At 38.6% G+C, this 22,377-nt stretch overlaps 1 pseudogene; it reads right to left on the reverse strand.

Moving 5' to 3' along the window:
- Positions 1 to 17,181, reverse strand: part of LOC102849627 — a 52,516-nt pseudogene extending 35,335 nt beyond the window's left edge.
- Positions 17,182 to 22,377: the final 5,196 nt, after the last annotated feature.

Below are 22,377 nucleotides of genomic sequence, written 5' to 3' on the forward strand. Positions count from 1 at the left end.
ATATGACCTTGAGTCTATCTCACTTGAAGTAGAAAGTCATCATAAGATTTGACTTGAAGCCTTGAATATTAATTATCTGAGACCAGATGAATTATAGGGTGACATCAAAGGTATCATCCATGAAGAGAGTAAAAGGTCATTACAAATATTAAAAAAAAGGGGAAAAAGACCAAAATTGATCTCAGAAGAGACACTGAAAATTTCAAAAGAATGTGGTGAATCTAAAACAAAGGGAAGAGATGTCCAAGTATAAGAACTGGACATTAGATTTCAAAGGGCAGCTCAAGAAGACAAAGCAACATATTATAATGGAATGTGCAAAGAGCTGGAGTTGGAGAATAGTGACCCTGTGAATGAAAGTCCTGGACACCTTTATAAACTTTTGTCCTTTCTTCAGGTTCATAGGTTTTCCACAGGCAAGCTATTATGGAAGTGGATGCCAATCCTGCTTCCAAATCCCAATATTAAGAAGACAAAAGTCCCCACTGCTAGACCAATAAGCAGAATCATGATAAATGGAGAAAAGATTGAAAGTGTCAATGATGTCATCTTACTTTGGTCAACAATAAACATTTTTGGTACCAGTAGTCAAGAGATCAAGAGACATACTGCATTTGCTAAGTCTCCTATGAGGGATCTTTCCAAAATACAAAAGAGCAGTGATGTTAATTTGAAGATTAATGTGTGCCTGATTTCAGGCTATGATTATTTTAATAACTTGCAATGCCTTTAAGAGCTGAAAAATGAGTAAAGATGATAGAAGAATTGATGCCTTTGTATTGTGGTGTTGGTATAGAATACTGAGTATCTGATGGAATGCCAAAAACCAAACAGATATGTCTTAGGAAATGTGCAGCCAGAAATCCCCTTGGCAACAAGGATGACAAAGATTTGTCTCATATATTTTGAGTGTGTTGTTAGGAGAGGCTATTCCTTGGAAAAGCACATCATGATTGGAAAGTTGGAGGGTAACATAAAAAGGGGAAGACCCTCATGAGATGGATTGACACAGTGACTGCAACAATGGGCTAAAGGGTGCCAAGGATGATAAGGATGGCACAGGATAAGACAACTTTCAGGCCTACTATTCATAGGATCACTAGGAGTCATACTTGATTTGACAGTTCTTGTGGTCTAGTAGTAAAAACCTGTGCTTCAATCCCAAAGATACGTAGTTAAATCCACCTGACGCTTTGCGGGAGAAGGATGGGCCATCTCCCTCCATGTGATTAACTGCCTCTGAAAACCCACTGGAGGGTCAGGGATATGGGTCCGTTCTGACCCGATGGTACACAACAGTATCCCCTAGTTCTCTTTGAATGGCTTCTTCTTGGTCAATATACAAGTTCTGAATGAGCCCAATTACGTGTTCCAGAATTCATGTTCTTCACAATGTACCAACAATCATGGAATTTAGATTGATACAGTGACTGCCAAAATGGGCTCTAATGTGTCAGGAAGTGTGAGGATGGCACAGGATGGGACAAGGTTCACATATGTTGTTCATAAGATTGCCATGGGTACTATTTGACTCAATGGCATCTAACAACAACAATGTTATACATAATTGGTATTGATTGTCACAGTTAAATTCCTTTAAGTAGTTAATAAAATTCATTTTATTAATATTTGTTACTTTCAGCCAAGATCTGATATCAGTAAAGATATGCCTTGTTATACATCCTCTTATGAATCAGGCTTGAATTTCTGGCAATTTCCTGATAATATATTGCTGTAACCATTTTTAAACAATCTTTAGCAAAAGTGTACTTGCTTGAGATATTAATGATATTGTTTCATAAGTTCTGCATTCTAATCCCAATACAAATACCAACCCCATTCTTCAACGAGATGGAAAACGCAATCTCCAATTTCGTATGGAATGGGAAAAAGCCCCGAATAAGCAAAGCACTCCTTAAGAATAGAAGAACGGTAGGAGGTATCTCACTCCCTGATTTCAAATCCTACTACACTGCCGTAGTAGTAAAGACAGCATGGTACTGGTACAATGACAGACACATAGATCAATGGAATCGAATTGAGAATCCAGAGATCAACCCATCTATCTATGGTCAACTGATCTTTGACAAGGAGATGAAATCAGTGAAGTGGGGGAACGACAGCCTTTTTAACAAATGGTGTTGGCAAAATTGGAAAAATATCTGCAAAAGACTCAAGCAAGACCCACACCTCACTCCATACACAAAAACCAACTCAAGGTGGATCATGGACCTAGGACTAAAACCAAGGACTATGAAATTCATTACAGAAAAGCTAGGAACAACACTAGAAGTCCTAATCCACAACATAAACAGTCTTCCCAGTATCCTGGAAAAGCTACAACCAGGAGAAGATAACATAGATGAATGGGACCTTCTAAGACTCAAATCCCTATGCACATCCAAAAACTTCTCCAGTAGGGTAAAAAGGGAAGCCACTGACTGGGAAAAAGTATTCGGTAATAACATATCAGATAAGGGACTTATATCCAGAATTTATGAAATACTTGAGCACCACAACAAGATAAAGGTAAATAATCCAATAGAAAAATGGGCACAGGATATGAACAGGCACTTCACCGAAGACGACATTCAGATGGCTAACAAACACATGAAGAAATGCTCAAAATCCCTAGCCCTAAGAGAGATGCAAATTAAAACAACTATGAGATATCATTTCACCCCAGTCAAAATAGCAAAATTTAACAGAACAGCAAGCAACAAATGCTGGCGAGGTTGTGGAGAAACTGGAACCCTGATTCACTGTTGGTGGGAGTGTAAAATGGTGCAACCCCTGTGGAAAGCAGTATGGCGCTTTCTCAAAAAGTTGCAAATAGAGATACCATTTGACCCAGCAATTCCACTACTGGGAATATACCCTGAAGAGACCATAGCTGACATCCAAGCAGATATATGCACACCCATGTTTATTGCAGCTTTGTTCACAATAGCAAGGAGCTGGAAACAACCTAAGTGCCCATCAACAAACGAATGGCTAGAGAAGCTGTGGTATATTCGCACAATGGAATACTATGCTGCATTAAAAGACAAGGAACTCATGCAATATTACTCAAAATGGTTGACTCTGGAGAACATTATGCTGAGTGAAATATCCCAGTCACAAAAGGACAAATATTACATGATGCCACTGTTGTAGAATGGGACTGTCCTTGGGGTTGGGGAGAGACTGAGTAAGATGGGTTCAATAATGTATACTGCACTGAAACAGAGGAGGGAGAGAACCGTCTAAAAGAGAGATGTAACTGGGTATTTCTGTCATCACAGGAGACTAGAGCGAGGGCTGCATGGTGGAGGGGACCTGGGGGAGTGTTTGTAAAACAATGAAAGAATCTTTTCTTTTACTTTTCAAAAAAAAAAAATAAGTTCTGCATTCTGTTAGCTCACACTTCTTTGAAATATTTATGAATATGGATCCCTTCAAATAGGTTGGCCAGATAGTTGTTTCCAAATTTTCTGGCGTAGTTAAGCACTTCCAGTACTGTATCTGTATCTGTGTTTAAAAACATGTCAATTAATTTTCTATCAATTCTTGTAGTCTTGTTTTTCGATAATGCCTTAATACCACCTCCTGAAATAGTTAAGCACCTACCAGTTGTTTTGTGACCAATGTCCAAGGAAGAAATCATGACATAAAAGATCTGAAACAGATTATTAAAAAGAAGCTTACGTAGACAAAATAAAGCATTATAATAAAATTTTCAAGAGCAAGTTTCAAGGTTACTTCTGCCATTCATTTGGATATTTGGTGGGTTTTTTTTTTTCTTTCTTGTCTTTCCAATGACCTTTTATCTTCATGCATGAGGACCTTAATATCTTCCTGTAACTCATCTATCTGATCTTCGAGTATTCATGAAAAACATGTCAAATTTTTTCTTAAGATTCTCTCTAAATTGAGGTAAGACACATTCAGTATTGTTGGCTCTAATGACCTCGTTTAAATTTTCTTCAACTTTAAGTTGATCCTGAATAGAAGCAATTGAAGGTCTATTCTGCAGTTGTTGTTCTGACCTTGTCCTGATTGACATAATGATTTCTCCATTATCTCTTCTCATAAATGTAGTCAATATGATTCCTGTGTATTCAATTTGACTAGGTTCATGTATATAGTTGCCATTTGTGTTATTGAAAAGAGTTATTTGCAAGGAATAAGACTTTGCTCCTGCAGACTCTATCATGCTGTATTCAGTATCTTTTCTACCACCAAAACTATATGTTCTGACTAGCAATCTTTTTTCTGCTTCCAATTTTCACATTCCGTTCACAAGTAATTGTCTTGACTGCATGATTAATTTCAGAATGAAGTAATTGGTAAAGTTTTCAATATCATCATCTTGACTTTATTGGTTGGTGTGCAAATTTGAGTAATTTGGTCTTTCTAGTAGGTATATGACTAGTACTCTGTCAATGGTAGCATTGTACTTCAGGATGTTGTTTGTTGTTATGTGCCATCGAGTCACCTCTGACTCATAGTGACCCTATGAACATTAGCTGAACCCTGCCCTATATTAAGCCAATTTCATCGTTTGTGACAGACCTAATCTCCTTTCTATAGTCACTGAGTCAATCTATCTCATGCTAGGTCGGTCTTCATCTCCTGTGTCGTCCCTCCACCCTTCCAAGCATGATGTTCTTCTCCAAAGACTGGTCCCTAAAATGCTCATTTTAATGAGTGTGATATTTACTTATCCTTTTCATTTTGTCCTTTCTAGCAATAGTAGATCCTTTGTTTGTCTAATTAAAACTGTCCTATATCAGTCATTTTCAGCTTTCTAATGGACCTCTCCAAAGTACTGAAGAGCAATGGTGTATCTCTGGAGACTAAGGTGCATCTGATACAGGCCATGGTCTTTGCTATCACTTTTTATGCATCAGAGAGTTGTACAATGACTAAGGAGGATAGAAGGAGAATTGATGCCTTTGAGCTGTGGTGCTGTAGAAGAATACTGAATATACCATGGACTGCCACGAAAGCAAACAGATTCATCCTGGAGAGGGTTAAACCAGGCTACTCCTTGGAGGCAAGGATTCTGGGACTTCGTCTAACATACTTTGGACATGTTGTAAGTAGGGACCAGTCTTTGGAGAGGGACATCATGCTTGGTAGGGTGGAGTGACAGCGCAGGAGGGGAGGGCCCTCTATGAGGTGGATTGATTCAGTGCCTGGGGTAATCGGGATGGGAATGTCAGAGACAGTGTGACTGGCACAGGACAGAGCAGATTTTAAGGCTATTGTAAATAGGGTCGCTATGAGTCACAAGTGACTTGACGGCACATAACAACAATGATCAGATCTAAAGACCTATTCAATTTGTATGCTGCACAGATCATCAGAAAAGCTGAACTTTTATGAAGAAGAGTGTGGTATCAGAATTGGAGGAATACTCATCAACAACCTGCCTTATGCAGATGACATCAATTTTGCTTGCTCGAAGCAAGGAGGACATGAGGTCCTTGCTGCAGGAAATCAAGGACTGAAGTTGTTAATATGGATTATATTTCAACATCAAGAAAACAAAAGTCTTTACCACTGGGCCAATAAACAATATTATGATAGCTGCTGAAAATATTGACATTTCCAACTATCTCATCTTGCTTGGATCCATAGTCAACATCCTTGGTACCAGCAATCAGGAGATTAGGAGGTGTATAGCATTGGAAAAGCTTTTTTACAGAGATATTTTCTAAAGTTCTGAAGAACTGCGATGTCAGTTTAAAGACTAATCTGCACCTGGTGTAAGTGATAGTCTTTCAAATTACCTGCTATACATCTGAAAGTTATACAATGAATAAGGATGACCAGAGAAAAATAAATGTATCTGAGTAGGGATATTGGAAATGAGTGCTGAATATTTCCGATTGCCAAAAGTAAAACAGGTATGTCTTACTGCTGTGCAAACACTCCTTTGAGTCAAGGGTAGTGAAGTTTCACCTCATATATTGTGGACATGTTGTTAAGAGAGACTCTTCTTTGCAAAGTACATCACGTTTGGACAGGTGGATGGTTAATGAAAGAAAGACTTTCAGTGAGATGGATTGGTGCATTGTCTGTAACAATGGCCTCAAATGTGTTAGGTATGATAAGGATGCCATAATATAGGACAGGGTGGGTTCTGATCTGTTATTCCGAGAGTCACTACGAGCTGTACTCAATAGCACATAACAACAGTGACAGAATATTCATCTTCAAGTGTTCCATTTCATTTCTTACAACTTGCAATTTTTCTAGATCTATACCTCATACATTCCATATTTTGAATTTTAATGGATGTCTAAAACTGTTTTCCCTTCTTTAAAGTCATGCCTCATCATTTACCGCACACATAAATAAAGCCCCACCCCCACCCCAAACTACTCACATCTTTAAGGCAGGGTCTACTTTGAGGAGGCAGCTTAGTTCCTGTCACATTTTTAATACCTTTGTAATATCTTCTGTTGCAGACCAAGGGTAAATTATTTTTATAATTATTAATAATGAGATAAACAACTAGGAAAGAGATAAAATAGAGTAAAAGACAGGGGGGCAGCAGTTCCAAGGACTGAAGCGACTCAAGTCACACCTCTCTGTGTATTTATTGAGAATCAGCGGAAGCAAATCATAGAGAATTCAACGCAAATGAAGCCAAGCTCTTTTTATTGAAAACCTTCTGGCTTGAGTCAGGAGGGAGGGGTAAGCAAATACAATGCAAAAATCCAGTAAACCCTTAAGGATGGCCTTAGTGCCTCAGGGTGAACTCTAGCTTGTACCTCGCCTTCCCCAATCCTGAAATAGCATTCGGTTTATTATAAATATTTAGTAATGGCATCCCATACCGTCCAACCTAAAAGGCTTATCTTCTGACACTATATCACTATTTATTTGCCTTTTACAAAGTTTTCACACATCAATTTGTTTCTGAAGTAAATCACTAGTTCTTCCTAGTCTGTCTTAGTTTGGCAGCTGAAACTTGTACACCATGGGTCACCTGCTCGTATTTAAAATATTGGAGGCATAACTTCCAGCATTACAAAACATGCAAGTCTTCACAGTACAAAATCCTGACAAACAAATGTTTGGGAACACGTGTGGACCAGACTAAAATTCTAAATTCCAACCTCTGTACCACCTAACATAAATTAGTGCTCCCACTCGATATTATATTGTACTCATAGAACTCGACTTTGAAAGTATTCAGATTTTACTTCACATTTCTATCTTTCCCTACTAGTTCTGTGACCTGAGCAAGGTAATTTCTTTAAGACTAATTTTCTCATTTGTAAAATGAAAAGCGTTATCAAACTTATCTAACATCTGAAATGCTCAGCTATAATATTTATTAAATAAATCATTATGACTAATATTTTCTTCTCAAGATTAGCCACAACTTGCTGTGATCCACACAATCAAATGCCTTTCTATAGTCAATGAAATACAGACATTCCTCTGATACTCTGCTTTCAGCTAAGATCCCTCTAATATTAGCTATATTGGCTTTAGTGCCATGGCCACTTCTAATCCAGCCTGCACATTTGGCAAGTCTTTGTTGTTGTACTGTTCTGGTCAATTTTGGATAATATTCAGCAGAATCTTGTTGGCTTGTGATATTAATTATATTGTTTGATCATTTCCATGCTCTGTTGGATCACATTTTTGGAATAGAAATAAATATGGCTTTATTCCAGTCAGTTGGCAAGGCAGTAGTCCTCCAGATCTCTTGTGGCTAACTTTGAAAAGAATCTGAATCCCAGCATCTTTGTGCTCATGAAAAACGTGCACTTGGACCAGGCGGAAGGCATTAGAACAGAGCAAAAAAACACTGAGCGGATCAAGATCAGGAAAGATATACAGCAGGATTGCTTCCTATTTTGCATACTACTGCTTCTTAAAACCCACCAGAGGATCAATGATGGGTCAGTTCTAACTGTATGGCACACAACAACAATAGAAAAAAAAGATTCTTACTAAGATGCAACATCATGATGGATGGAGAGGAAATTGAAACTTTGAACAGCTTCATCCTGTTTGGTTCCTTGGTACCAGCAGTCAGGAAATAAGAAGCATTACATTGGGAAAATCTGTGGTTAGGGACTTCTCCAAATTACTGAGGATTAATGATGCCAGTTTGAGGGCGAAGGTGTACCTGATTCAGGCCTTAATCTTCCTGATCACTTGCTATGCATCTAAGAGCTGGACAGTGTATAAGGATGACAGAAAAAGAATTGATTCTTTAAGCTGTGATGTTGGAGAGGGGCTCTGAACATGCCATGAACAGCCAAGAAAACAAACAGATATGTCTTGGAGATTGTAAAGTCAGAATTCTCTTTGGAGGTAGGAGTGATGAGGCTTCTTCTCACATACTTTGGATATATTGCTAGGAGGTGCTATTCCTTGGAGAGGGACATGATTCCAGGGAAGGTGGAGGCTTGGCAAAAGAGAGGAAGACCCTCAACCAGGTGGATTAACATTGTGACTACTGAGATGGGTTGTTGTGTGTCAGGAAGTGTAAGGATGGCACGGATAGAACAGATCTTTTTTTCATGGGGTCGCTATGAGTAGTACTCGATTCAAGGGCACCTAAAAACAACAACGTTGGAATATATAGGAATTTTGAACATCTCTTCATATATTTGCCATCTGAATGTGTCTTTCGTTGTGTGGGGTTTTTTTTGGTGAAGTGTCTATTAGCACTCTGTGCCTATTTTGTGATTGGGTTGCTTACACTTTTCTTGTTGAGGTGCTGGAGTACTCTATAAATTGTAGAAATAAATCTCATGTCAGATATGTCATTGTCAAGTATTTTTTCCCAGTCTCTGGATTTCCTTCTTACCATTAAATTGAGATCTTTATCATGTGCTGATGGATTTGATTCTTAGAAGGTGCCAAATCATATATTTTATTCTCTCCTGCTTGAAGATTTTTCATTGTGCTTGGAAGACTGTTCATACCGTGGAAAAGGGCTTCTAGAATCTATGGTCCTTGTTTTTTCTTCTAAGTCCCTGATCTACCCTGAATTGGTTTTTGTGTATGATGTGAGATGTGGGTCTTGCTTAAGTTTTCTGCAGTGGGTTTTCCAATTTTTCCAACACGATTTGTTAAAGAGTCTGTCATTTTTCCAGTTGGAAGCAGCCCAAATGCCCAACAAACAAATGTAGAAAAACTATGTTACATTGACACAATGGAATACTGTGCAGTATTGAAAAACAACAAACCCAGCAATTGATGGTATACCAATTGACATATTTCAACTAGCAGATGCTACCTTAAATGTGCTCACCAAGTTATACCAAAAAACCTGGAGAACAACCACTTGGCCAACTGACTGGAAGAGATCTATATTTGTTCCCATTCCAAAGAAAGGTGACCTAACCGAGTGTGGAAACTTAGAACAATCTCATTGATTTCACATGCAAGCAAGATTCTACTGAAGGTCATCCAAAAATGACTGGAACAGCACATCAGCAGACCTGCCAGAAGTCCAGACTGAGTTTAGGAGGGGTTATGGTACTAGGAATATTTGTAACTAATGTTAGATGGATCTTGGCTAAAAGCAGGGAGTACCAGAGGAATGTTTATCTGTGTTTCTCATTGATTATGCAAAGGCATTTGACTGTGTGGGTCACAACAAACTGTGACTAACTCTAAGAATGGGAATCCCAGAACACTTGCTCATGCTAACGCGAAACCTATATTTGAACCAAGAAGTAGTCATCAGAACAGATCAAGGAAATACTGCATGATTCAAAATTGCGAAGGGTGTATGCCAGGGCTGTATCCTGTTTCCATACCTTTTCAATCTTTATGCAGAACAGGTTATCTGGGAGATTGGGCCCTATAATGAGAAATGTGACATCGGGATTGGAGGAAGACTCATCAACGATCTGTGTTATGCAGATGACACAACCCTGCTTGCTGAAACTGAGGAAGACCTGAAACACTTGCTATGGAAAGTCAGGGACTGCAGCCTTCAGTATGGATTGAGCATCAATATCAAGAAAACAAAGATTTTCACCACTGGGCCAATGACAGCATCATGATGGATGGTGAAGAGATTGAGATTATTCACAACTTTAGTTTGCTTGGCTCCACAATCAACACCTCTTTAAAGTACTGAAGAACAATGATGTCAGTCTGGAGACTAAGGTGCACCTGATACAGGCCATGGTTTCTGCAATCACTTGCTGTGCATCAGCAAGCTAGACAATGATTAGGGATGATAGACGGAGAATTGATGCCTTTGAGCTGTGGTGTTGGAGAAGAGTATTGAATATACTATGGACTGATAAGAGAACAAACAGCTTTGTCCTGGAGAGGGTGAAGCCAAACTGCTCCCTGGAGGCAAGGATTCTGAAGCTCCATCTGACATACTTTGGACATGTTGCAAGGAGGGATCAGTCCTTAGAGAAGGACATCATGCTTGGGAGGGTGGAGGGACAGCACAGGAAGAGGAAGACCCTTGAGATGGATTGATTCAGTGACTGGGGTAGGTGTGTCAGAGACAATAAGATTGGCACAGAATAGAGCAGGGTTTAGGGCTGTTGTACATAAAGTCACTATGAGTCGCAGGCAACTCGACAGCACCTAACAACAACAACATATAGCATTACACAACACGAGAGAGCCTGGAGGTCATTATGCTGAGCAAAATATCTCAGTCACAAAAGAATAAATACTGTACAACAACACTGTTATAAAATAAGACAGATGAGGGTGGAATGGGTAGAGAATGAGAAAAGAGTGGAGAGATAATGAACACTTCAATTGAACAAATGTGGGCAAGAAATGTTCGAAAGGAATATTAGGAATTATACATATGACAACACTCTGGAGCAAGAAGTGCATTGCTCGGTGGGCTGAGGGAAAGAAAATGGGAGGAAAGGAAGAAAGTAATCAAGAAAAAATAGAGGGGAATAGAAATTTAAAAAGTTGACTGAAGGAGGGGGAAGGGACAGGGAGGGAGGGAAATGTGCAACAATGAATGAATGAAAAGCCAACTTTTCTGTAAATATTCATTACAATCACAATAAAGTTTTTAAAAAGAGAAACTACTATAATACCAGGAAAACAAATAGGTTTGTCATAGAGAGGGTGAAAACCAATTCTCTCCTTAGAGGCTAGGATTTTGAAGTTCCACCTCGCTTTGGGCACATGGCCAGGAGAGATCAGACCTCGGAGAAGGCCATCATGCTCGGAAGAGTGGACGCACAGCACAGGAGAGGAAGACTCCAGATGAGATGGATTGATACAGTATCTGGAGCAATGAAGGTTGGTGTGTCAGAATTAATGAGACTGGCTCAGGACAGGGAAGGGTTCAGAGTTGCTGTACATTCGGTCGCTATACATTTCAGGCAACTCAATGGCACATAACAACAATACCATACTATGACAGGCTTGGAAGCAGGAGTGGCATCCACTTCCTAAATAACATACCTCCATAAATTCTGTGAACCTTGATAAATGTCAATAATTGTAAAGGGGCTTCAGGCCTTTTGTTCATAGCATTGCTGTGAGTTGTGCTCGGCTCAAACGCAATCAACAACAATAACAACTACTACTATAACGCATATTTCTTTTCTTCAAGAAATTTGAAATCTATTTGAGAGAGTCCACTAAAAAAATAAGAAAATAGAAACAATAAAAGGTATAATTTCAATAACCGCTAATTTGTAAGTGAGTCTTTATTGGTTTGGAGAAGTCCAAAGGAGGAAAATGGTGTTTTAGAGAATTTACAAACACTTTCACAATCACACTAAGATTTCTTGAGTATTTATCATGATATGTTTCATGACATGTAATTTAATCTAAAAACAATTTTATGAACTCCATTCATGACCATTAAAATTGTACAAGGAAGAATGCTGTTTGAAATCAGAAACTTGGTAAAACTCGGGATTTGGAACTGAACAGTTTTGCTTAACTGATTTTTGTTGTCATGTGTCATTGAATCGGAACCAACTTGTAGTTAACCTAAAGTTTGGACAGTGTGAAATGAGGAGAAAAGATGTAAAAAATCCAGTGCAGTGATAATATAAAGCCAAACCAGTTTCTAATGAGTCAATTCTAACCTATGTATGTTAGAGTGGATCTGTATTACACTGGAGTTTCAATGGTTACGATCTTTCAGAAGTAGATCATTGGCCTTTCTTTGGAAGTGGCTTTGGTGGGCTCCAGCTCTCAACAATTTGTTTAGCTTAGTGCTACACTATTTCTGCCACCCAGGAAGTCCTGGAATTGGGTTACAGAGGCTAATATGGGCTTTACAAAACACTATGAAGTAACAGTTTCCAGTATCTCATTTCCCTTTCTCATCCTCTCCTACGTCTTCAAATGCTAAAGGACATGAAATAAATCACAGCAGACCACCCAACTTCTTTAGGATGTTTAGCTTAAACTCAAATGCACAGAAGTGTCCTTAATAGCCATAGGTTAATACATTTCAAATCCTGGGTCAGACTACCCCAGGGAGAAAGCGAGAGACTTGCTGATGACCTGGAAATCCCATAAGCCCCAGGCAGTCTTGCTGAGCTGCTCCTCCACATTCCACACATTCTACACTCTGGGGGCACACTGTCAACTTGAAGTGGAATGCAACCTCACACTAAGGCCATTCTTCTACAATGAAATTTAAATAGCTTCAAGCTTGACATATATGTTTATAAATACACAGATAATCTTTGGGAGACAACATAAAAACGGATAATAGTAATTACCTCTGGGAAAGGTTAATTGGGTGGCTGGAAGACATGGGAAGTAAGGAAGTTGTTCACCTGTAAGTGAAAAAATCTTACTTATCCCTGTAAATTCCATGTGTGTGTTCCATTTAGAATGCTATACATTTATTATTATTAAATATTAAGAAACACGTACATTCTAAGTAAATTTTATTTACTTTACCCTTATTACCAATCTCTAACGCCTGTGACGTACCATTAACTAGATTTATCTCCTCAAAAGCATAGTTACAATCACAATGCACCCTGACCCCAAAACCCATCATAAAGACCTAGCACACACACACACACACACACACACACACAGAGCCAAAATTACATAAAAAGAACTTATTACTATCTAGTTAGAGCCACTAATACCTACTTCAGTGAGTTTTCAGAGGCTATAAAACTCACAGGTGGAGATTATCTATCCATTTTTCTCCCACAGAGCTGCTTGTGGATTGGAACCTCCACCACCTTCCTGGTCTAGCTATAGATTTCCCATGAGTACAGTCAAGTGTTCTGGGATTCTCATTCTTCTCAATGTTAACCACAATTTGTTGTGATCCACACCTTCAAATGCCTTTGAATAGTCAATAAAACATAGATATCCTCTGGTATTCTCTGCTTTCAGCCAAGATCTATCTGACATTGACTATAATGTCCCTAGTGCCACGGCCTTTCCTAAAACCAGCTTGCACTTCTGGCAGTCCTCTGTCAATGTACTGTTCCAGTCATTTTTGGTTAAGCAACAGCAAGATTTTGCTTGGCATGTGATATTGTTCGACTATTTCCACATTCTGTTGGATCAATCACCTTTTATGGGAATAGGAATACATATATTTTTTTTGGCACAACCTGGTGCCAAAAGAGCTGCATCTTTTTGTTGAAATATATGAATTGGTATTTCATCAGTTCCTGAGGTGTTGTTTTTGCCAATTCCTTTAAAGCAGCTTAATCTTTCACTTTAATTAGCATTGTTTCCTGATCGTGTGCTCCTTTCTGAAATGTTTCTGTGTCAGCAATTCTTTTTTTCGTACAGTGACTCTGCCTTCCATCTTCATTTGATGCTTCCTGGGTCCTTCAATATTTTGCCTCATAGCATCTTTAAGTATTGCTTATAGTTAAAATAATAAAGTTATTAAAAAGCAACACTGTACACTCCATTCTGGACTCTTGTCATAATCGTAATACCCAATCGTACATTGCTTTTAAACTGTTTTCTCCCTCATCTGTTTCAATGTACTGGGGGGAGGGGGGTCATATACCAATGAAAGAATTTATCTTTTACTTTTCAAAGAGAAGAGCAAACTGAGGGGGCGGGAGGTGTGGGTAGGGAGAAAAATGCAACAATGAATGAATGGAAATCCAAAATTTCTGTAAACGTTCATTAAAATTAATAAAATAATTTTTTTAAAAAGAAAAAATGTCACATTAAGTACTAAAATATAACTGGACTGATGTTTCCAATTACTTTCTATGCATGGTGAAAAAGCTGGACAATGAATAAGGAAGACCAAAAAGGATTTGGTACTTTTGAGTTGTGGTGTTGGTGAAAAATATTGGATATACCCTGACTCCCAGAAGAATAAATGGCTCTTTCTTAAACGTGGAGGCAGAATGAGCCTTAAAGGTGAAGATGGTGAGATTCTGTCCTATTGTATATTTTGGGCATGTTATCAGAAATGACTAGTCCCTAGAGAAGAACATTATGCTTGAAAGAGTAGAAAATCAGTAAAAGAAAAAGAAAGACCCTCAATCAATTGACACAACAGCTCAAACATAGCAGTGTTTGGGAAGATGGTAAAGGACCAGGCAATGTTTCATTTTATTGTACGTAGGGTTAAGAGTTTAAACTGACTTGATGACTTCAAACAAAAGCAGTGTATGAGATCATTGATTATTTATTTTTCTTACTCATTTTCTAAATGATCTAACTTAAATATGTCCTAATGTGAAGTATTACTATTATTTTGATAACTCCCAATGAAACACTGCTTCATAGAGCTGATTTGCAACATCACTCTGATTTGACTGTTTTCATGTGTCTCCTTTTTTTAACTGCTAACTTCCCAGCTACTTGATTAACTGCCCATTTATGGATGCCACTCCTAGGGCCTTTAATTTTCAACCTTACTATACTGTGATCATTATAACTGTTCAATACAACTAGAGACCTCCAGGATTTTTATCCCAAGGAGAAATCGTGGAATTGTTAGCAGCTGGATCCTCTTTGAAAGAACACGCCACACATACTTACTCTGGCTTTATGGGATTTTAGGAGAAGAAAAACAATTGTCACTTGGGTCCCTTTGCCTGGCAGTACCTCAAAGGTTACCAAGTGAGAACAGCAGTGCCCAGCTGCCCTGAAAAGCCAAAGAGAGAGTAAAATTTAAAACTTGAATTGCCTCTCTCTTCTCATTATGTATTATTTGTCAATCATGGATAAAAAGTGGTTTTTGCCCTCCAGCTGCTAGCCCTGGGGTGCTTAGATCATTCAGCGGTGCCACTTTCTTGTGGAACGGCAAGACAAATCAATGATTGCATCTTTCTTTGAAAGAAAAGGTGGGGGTTTTATTTCTCTTTTTTTAAATTCTTATTTCATTTTCAACCTCATAGTTTAGTTTCAACTTGGAAGTCACTAGGAAATAAAACAAACAACAAAGCACATTGTTCTTGTGGTGATGAATATCTTCGATATTAAAACACATATGAGGACCTTTTTTTTTTTTTTCTTTCCCATTGGGATCTGAAATGTTTGAAGTTACAGGGTAGCTGCAGCCCGGTAGGATGAGGATATTGTCTCCTTTGTCCTAGGTCTTGCAAATGAGCTATAAATTGTATACTATCATTCAGTATAAAATACAGGCCTTTAAAGTGGATTCATTTTTTATTCTTGCCCCTCAAATATTTTTCACAATATAAAAAATGCCCTTATTTATACATTTCACTCAGGTGACATAGGAAGTGCTTAAAAGAATAGGACCATTTTAGGACATATGTAAATTTTTCATGATACTATAAAAATATGAAACTCAAGTATGTTTTAAGATGGAATAAATATGCATTAAGTCAGACTGCTCAGTCCTAAACAATGCATTACCTAAATTATTCAAGTACATTCAAATAGAAAGCTCTTTAGCATCTATTTACTCTTCAAACATACATTTTAAGTTTATGACAAAAAGTCACAATGTAAGCAATGTATTTTCTTAAGATTGATTTAACCAGTAAAATGCACTAGAAACATCAGAGAGCACTCTTTAAACTAAATGCCACTCACAAAACAACTGGAGACCATAATGAATTCATTCCTTCAGACTGTGAATCCAAATAGTAACATAATTGTAAGAAAGCAGATCTTATAGACTTCAGATAGTTTCCCATTTGTTCCTGCTTTTCTTTTTCATAATTCCATCTAGGAAAAAAAGTTAACACCAAACGAAAATATGTAATAATGGAAGTCACATGACACTCAGGCTCTGTATTCTAACTTAACATGGAAATTTACAGGTGATCATAAACTTTGCAGAGCATAGGTTTGGAGAATGAGGATAGTTCAGTGGTTTGAGCCTGCTTTTTAACTTCAACATTGTTTTCTGGTGGTAGTCTAGGCACTCTGTAGCAACCTCAGGATCAGATGGAAATAAAACTGCTTTAAAAGATCCAATGGAAAGCACTGAACTGCCCAGACTCTTTGATATAAGCTGAGAAATGTCATGCCATTTCATATGGTTCCCATCATAGGCAATAAAAACACTGGGGCATTTTTGCCCATACATGTGAATATACCCAGGCAGCCTTCCACCTTGGCTGGTTCTGATTTAGACCTAATTTACTCCATTCTCCCTAGAGTGTGAACTTCGGTGAACTTGGTACAAGTTCAACATTCATAATCAAACTTAACATTTCAAAAGTACTGTCTGAGGTTCAATTTAAAATTGAAGATATATGTTTCCAACTGTTGTTGACTATTTGGCCCTAATATATATAATTTGTAAAGTCGTACATTCCTAAGTAATTAGATAACATAGCAGAATTGGAAGTTAGGAGAGAGATACAGAGTGGTTGTAGAACAGCCTAGATTTCTAAGCATATCCCATATTATTCTTGGTGGTGTTGTTGTTGTTGTTGAGTACCATTGAGACAGAACTGACCCATAGCTGACTCTTTCAGAGGCAGTAAATCAGATGAGAGGAGATTGCCCAGAGTTCCCAAATTTATTAAAATCTTGTGGTGGTCCTTGGCAGTAAGTATCTATTAATTGTTTTAACGTTATTTTCTGTTTATTTGTTTCTCTGCACTTCAACTGATACACCTCATAAAAAAGGAGATGGAAAGTCAGTCAAACCTTCGGTTTGATCTTCCTTTGAGTGCCCAGTGTCTTCATCATGCCATCCGTTACCTGGGATCTCTCTTCTTCCTTTACCACATGCTCCTCTTGCTGTGAGTTGCACTGGAGTAGGTTCTCCATCTGGAGACCCCAGGTGTACAGCATATAACTGCATCATAGAGTGTTCAAGATTGTGACCTTCTCAAATAGTTCATGAGACCTGTCTCCCAAGGTACCTCCAGATGGGTTGGAACAGCCAATTTTGTTTAACATTTAATCCATTATCTTTTGCACACACAATTGCACTCCTCCCATTACATGTTGTTTGTCATTATGTTACACTGAGTTGAAACTCAATCATAGCTGACTCTCGTAGGTTTTCAGAGGCTGTAAATCACACAGGAGGAGACTTCTCTTTTGATTCTTCACTCACAGAGTTTTTGTTTTGTTTTGGTTTTCTCTTTTCTTAAAATATATTTTTTATTATACTACTTTATTTACAAAATTCTAATGCATTATTTTCCAGAACAGATTCTTCCAATTTCCCTCACTCCCCTCCCCCATTCATCAATTGTACAACCGATAGAGTTTTGTTTTAATTATTCCAACTGGAAAGAACCCCTCCTCTCTCTGAAATTCCATTACATTTATGGTGAGGTTCCATATCATAACATGACTGTTGTTACACCACCAGGACTCCTTGTTATCATCATGGTGAACATAGAATACACAAAAATTATGTCCCAACCTAAACTACAAAATAGATTAATTTATCTTTCTTGGCTTGACTCAGTAGTTAGAGATAATTATGATTAGGTCCTACTGAGTCAGCTCTGCCTCACAGAGACCTCATGTAAAAAAAGACAGAACTCTGCCCAATCTTGCACAATACTCCTAATCTCTGCTTTGCTTAAGCCCATTGTTGCAATCACCACATCAATCTATCTTGTTGAAGGTCTTCGCCTCTTTTGCTTATCCTCTACGTTTTCAAGCATAATATCTGTCTCCAAGCAATGGCTCCTCCTGGTAAAACACCCAAAGAATGTGAGGGAAAGTCCTACTATCCTTGCTTCTAAGGAGCACTCTGGTTATACTTCTTCTAAGACAGATATGCTTTTTTGTATATTCAATAATGTTCACTAACCCAACAATACAGAAGTATCAATACTTCAAATTTCCTTAATCATTGCCCAACTTTCACATGCATACAGAACAATAAATATTTCATGGCTGGAAAATTTCACATCTTAGCTGTGGAAAGTCATTAGATCTTTTGTTCATAGACTATGAGTCGACCTCAACTTGACAGCAATCAACAACAACAAAAACAGTTTTTAAAGTAACATCTTCACTCTTCAGCACTTAAAAAAAAATCTTTGACAGCAGTTTTGCCCAATGCAGCATATCTTTTGATTTCTTCACTACTGTTATAGTGGAAGTGAGGAGAACTTGATACTCTTGTTTTGGAAGAGCAAAGACTACAGCCTGCAAGATGGATTTCATTTCAACATCAAAAAAACAAAGACCCTCACCCCTGAGTCAATAGGCAAAATCATGATAAATGGAGAAAATATTCAATTTGTCAATGATTTCATTTTGCTTGCATCCACAATCCACACCATCGGTATAAGCAGTTGAGAAATTGAAGACATCATGCACTAGGAAAGTCTGCTGTCAGAGACCTCTCCAAAGCAGTGATGACCTATGATGTCAACTTAAAGACTAACTTGTTATGCATCTGAGAGCTGGACAGTGAAAAAGGATGACTGAAAATGCCACCCTTTGAGTTGTGGTTTTAGAGAAAAGTTCTGATCATTCTGCTCCGGCGACCTGATTTTTCCTCCTTCTACTTTAGCTATCAGGGTTTCTTTTAAGAATGGATCTCTCTCTAGGAATAAGTTTGTTTTGCTATGTTTGTCTTTCTTGCTGCTGTAGCCTATATCGTTGTTATGTATCATTGAGCCAGAATCGAGTGGTGACCCCTTCAGTAGGTTTTCATTAGCAGTAAATTTCTAAGAAGGAGCTTCCCCATCTTTTTTCCATCGAGCAGTTGGTAGATTTGAACTGTGTGCTCTTGGGATGGCAGCACAGCTCCTTACCATGAGGCATCATAGCTCCTGCTAAAGCATTGTTTCCTATTCCTGCTTATCTAAGTGTGTTGTCTGTCTTTGAGGCCCTAAGGGACCTTGTGAAAAATGCAGTAGATTGTAAAAGCTGGCCTCAAAGAATGGATTATAAAGGAGTATTTTGTAAGGCCAATTATTGCTACACTTACACTTGCTGCTATCTCACTTTCCATTTCTTAGGTCATCGTTATATAATATAGTTAACGAAATCTTGCAGTTGTTCTTATGCTGTCAAGTCAGAACCAACTTATGGTTTACCCTCCAGCATGTTTTCAGAGACTATAAATCACATGGAAGAAGATTGCCTTTCTTTTTCCCATGGAGCAGCTCATGGACTTGAACCTCCTGCCTTTGGGTGGGCCCAAAGTGGGCCTTACCACTTGGCCACTAAGAGCTCCCGCCCAAAGAACAAACAAGTGTGTCTTGGAGAAAGTATGGCCCAAGTGCTTTGAAGGCAAGAATGGCTAAGTTTTTTTTTCACATATCTTGGACATACTAGGAGAAGCTATTTCTTGGAAAGAGACATCATGCTTTGAAAAGTGGAGGGTCAGTGAAAAAGATAAGGTAGATTGATACGGTGACTAGAGCAATGGGCTCAAGTGTGTCAGAGACAGTGAGGATAGTACAGACTAGGATAAAGTTAAGATCTGTAGTTCATATCATTGCTATGAGAGAATATGCATAATCACTGTACTAAACTGAGTTGGTTGACAGAGAAAAATTTCAGGAAATGCCATATGAAGAGTCAATGGTGATGGACAAGGAAGTTCAGGCAGTACTGAAGGCAATCGTAAAAAATAAGGCCCCAGGAATCGATGGAATATCATTTGACAGGTTTGAACTAACACAGACAGCCCTGAATGTGCTCACTGGTTTATGCTAGGAAATTTGAAGAACAGCTACTTGGCTGATTGACTGGAATCGATTCATGTATGTTCCCATTCTCAAGAAAGGCAATTCAACAGAATACGGAAACTACTGGACAATATTATTAACACCTCATAAAAGCAAACTATTGTTGAAGATCATTCAAAATCAGCTAGAACAGTACATTAAAAGGGAATTGCTGGAAGTATAAGCTTGTTTTAGAAGATGCTGCTGCATCAGGGATATGATTGCTAATGTCAGATGGACCCTGGCTTAAAGCAGAGTATGTCAGAAGAATCTATGTTTGTGTTTTATTGACTGTGCAAAGGTGTTTCACTGTGTGGATCATAACAAATTCTGGCTCACATTCAGAAGAATGGGAATTCCAGAACACTTAGACCAAGAGGCTGTTGTGCAAACAGAGCACAGGAAAACTGCTTGGTTTAAGATCAGGAAAGATGGGATTTGGTGCTGTATCCTTTCTTCATGCCTATTCAATCTGTATGCTGAGCAAATCATTCGTGAACCTGGACTCTATGAAGAAAAATGTGGCATCAGGATTGGAATAAGACTCATCGACAACCTGTATTATGTTGATGACAAAACTTTGCTTGCTGAAAGTGAGGAGGATGTGAAACACCTGCTGCAGAAGATCAAAGTCTATAACCTTTTATATGGATTACATCTCAAAATTAAGAAGGCATAGATCCTTATCACAGGCTCAACAGTCAATATTATGATAGATGGAGAAAAAACAGAAGCTGCCAATGATTTCATCTTGCTCAGATCAATAATCAACAAACACACTTGGTACCAACAGTCAGGAAATCATGCAATGTATTGCATTGTGCAAGTCTATAGTCAGGAATCTCTTCAAAATACTGAAGAATAATGATGTCAGTTTGAAGATGAAGGAGTGCCTGATTCAGGCCATGATCTTCTCAATCATCTGCATCAGAGAGCTGGACAATGAATAAGAATGATAGAAGAAGGATCTAAGCCTTTGAGTTGTGGTGCTGAAAAAGAGTGTTGACTATCCCCTGGGCTGCCCAAAATCAACCAGATATGTCCTGGAAAAGGGGCGGCCAGAGTGTCCCTTGGAGACAAAGATGACCTAGATTCATCTTTCATACTTTGGACATGTAGCCAGGTGTGGCTACTCCTTTGAAAGACTCACCATGCTTGAAAAGATGGAGGGTCTGTAAAAAAGAGGAAGACCCTCCAAAACATGGATTGACACTGTGATTTCAGCTCTGAGCTCTAGGGTCTCAGAAATGCTGAAGACCGCACAGGATCAGGTAAGTTTCAGAATGGCTGTTCATAGGGTCTCTGTGAGTTGTATTCGACTTAAAGGCACCTAACAACAACAACAACAATGAAAGCTTGAAGACACAGGGCCCTAGTAAAAGACAGAGTTTGTCCCTCAAAAATAAGAAAGCCCTTGCCTTCCTCTGGGGAGCATGGGGGCTCAATTGTGGCCCTACCACAGCCAAGAGGGTAACCCAACGAAGAGGAAACTGAACTACAAGTTTCCTGCGGACCTAAAAGAAAAGATTCTAAACTCACAAAGCTTAAGCTAGTTTTGATAACCTTCTTCCTACTTTTGTGGTTTCCTTGTTTAATTTTATATATCATTGTGAGTAGTAAGGAGTTGTGCTGACAACGCAACCCCATCTGGGGTTAATTCAGATCCAAAAGTGGCTCTGTGAAAGATAGAAACTCATACCCCATGTCTCCTCATTGTTGTTGTTGTTATGTGCCGTCAAGTAGCCTGCGACTCACAGCAGCCCTATATACAACAGCTCTGAAGCCTGGCCTGTCCTAAGCCAGTCTCACTGACTCTGATACACCTACCCTCATTGCCCTGGTTGCTGTTTCAATTCATCTCATCCAGGGTCGTCCTCTCCTCCAGCTTTCCGAGCATGATGTCCTTCTCCAAGGATTGATCCCTCCTGGCCACATGCCCAAAGTATGTGAAACAGAGTTTCAAAATCCTAGCCTTCAAGGAGAAACTTGGTTTTACTCTCTCCAAGATAGTCTTCTTTGTTTTCTTGGTGATTCATGGTATTTTCAAGACTCTTCTCCAGTGCCACAATTCAAAGGCATTAATTCTTCTTCTATAATCCTTCTTCTCAGAGTCAGCCACAGTTTGTTATGATCTACACAGTCAAATACCCTTGCATAGTCAATGAAACACAGATAGACATTCCTCTGGTATTCCCTGATTTCAGCCAAGATCCATCTAACATCAGCTATAATATCTCTAGTACCACGACCCCTTCTGAAACCAGCCTGGACTTCTGGTAGTTCTCTGTTGATGTGCTGTTCCAGTCATTTTTGGATA

Source organism: Elephantulus edwardii, unplaced genomic scaffold (genome assembly GCF_000299155.1).
Source record: "Elephantulus edwardii isolate Elephantulus edwardi_28Jun2011 unplaced genomic scaffold, EleEdw1.0 scaffold00082, whole genome shotgun sequence".
In the NCBI taxonomy this organism is placed as follows: Eukaryota; Metazoa; Chordata; class Mammalia; order Macroscelidea; family Macroscelididae; genus Elephantulus; species Elephantulus edwardii.